This window comes from Nycticebus coucang, chromosome 6, assembly GCF_027406575.1.
Source record: "Nycticebus coucang isolate mNycCou1 chromosome 6, mNycCou1.pri, whole genome shotgun sequence".
Lineage (NCBI taxonomy): Eukaryota > Metazoa > Chordata > Mammalia > Primates > Lorisidae > Nycticebus > Nycticebus coucang.
The window spans coordinates 50,771,717-50,773,644 of record NC_069785.1 but is presented as its reverse complement, the minus strand read 5'-3'; positions in this window follow the sequence as shown (position 1 = coordinate 50,773,644).

Genomic DNA, 1,928 nt, shown 5'->3' with positions numbered 1-1,928 from the left:
CCTGAATCAGAACTTCCTGATTATTGAGCTCTGATCACCTAACACCCATTCATTCCTTCTTATGAGATATTCCTGATCCAAATTAACTATAATATTTAGACTGCCATCTGAAGTGGCCTTGATGCACTTCCTGTCACTTCTTGCTGCTGGCCCCTGGAAGTACCTGATATCTTTCAGAGGCCTAGAGGCTCAACCACTCCCATTGGCATCTATGGAGAAGCAATCATCTATTCTGGCAGTGACTTTCTACATATAGGTTATTTTCAAGCATTCGGTATGTGTATGCACATGTGTGCGCACACGTGCACAAAAAGAAAAAATTGGGCCATGTTGACCAATGACATTTTAATTCTCTGCTAGGTTTAAATTCCTTCCAATAGAAGGTCTCCTAAAAATATTACTATAGCAGAGACTATTGTCTACCACAATATCCATTTTCCTTTTCTTCCCAGTAACAGAACTGTGATTTTATGTGCAGTAGACATGCACCCAGACAAAAGACTTCTTCATTCTCAGATGAAGACTTTATCTTCTCTTATTGTTAGGAATAGCAAATGACTAAGTTGGGTCTAATGTTATATAAATAGAAACATTGTATGGGGCTTCCAAGGTGTTTCTTTAATGAGCGAGGGTATGTTCTTCTTTATGCCTTCATGCATTTTGTTGCCTAGAGTGCAGATGAAATGGCTGGAGCTCCATCATGGCTCCATCAGCCATTCTGTGCTATGAGGAGAAGGAATATAGTTTAGGGATATAGTTTAGAGCTGACACTAGCCCTGGGTTTCCTACCTCCACAGGGATAAATTGTTTATTTAGACCACTGCTTTTTTATAATTGGGGGGTTATTTGCTATTGAACTTGACCCTAAGTAATTAATCTATTTTTCATCTGCATGTCTAACTCTACATAGCACTTGCAGGTATATCATCTCATTTTCAAAAGATAGGAAAACATCTGTTTTCCTGTGCATTTCTTTTCCTTTCTTTCTTTCTTTCTTTTTTTTTTTTTTTTTGAGACAAGAGTCTCACTCTGTCATCCTGAGTAGAGTGCTGTAGCATCATAGCTCACAGCAACCTCAAACTCTTGGGCTTAAGAAATCCTCTTGCCTCAGCCTTCTCAAGTAGCTGGGACTACAGGTGTGCACCACAATGCTGGCTAGTTTTTGTATTTTTGGTAGAGAAATGGTCCTGCCTTCATTTTTTGTGAAGATAGGTATGACTCTCAGAGACTCAACTCTTCTTCACCATCTCACTTTCTCAATCTTAAAATGATATTTTGATCTCTGCCAAGAACTTTATATAAATATTGTTTTGTGGTGTTCCTCCCCAAATAGAACGTCAGCAATGTTTTTATTCATTTTATTCACTTATCCTGTTAAATTCGTCAGGAGTATTGCTCTGTGAAATTCCTTTTTTATTCTGCTTTGTGATAGACATGATGGTGGTGGGAAGGAGTAAAAGTCCTTGTACTATAACACTCTGATGCCACCTTCTCCACTTTGTACCAAAGTAGCAGCCCACAATCTCCCAGAGTTATTTTTGCCTTATTCTGTTTCCAGCTCCCCACAGCCTCTAGCACACCCGTCCTCCACCCCAAATTCCACCTTCAGTTATCTTCAGAAGCTAGGGAGACTTTTTTTCTAGGTCCTTTTTCTCTCCCATTTCTCCAAGAAATCCTAGCAGGACCTGGCTAATTCTAGGACAACCCAGCTCTTCCCTTCAAACCGTCTGATCTACCCAAGAAGCCCAGCCAGAGCAGGCTGTCCTTAAGAAGGTGACACATTGATTCACAGAAGGTGCCCTTGGAGGTACACTGCAGGGGTCTAAGCAGTTTTCCAAAGGTGATGATAAGAGGAGTGTTACTGGATTTCTCATGCTTTGATGACAATAATGAGTTTTTAATTTATAATTCATGTTTTTACTCCTGAG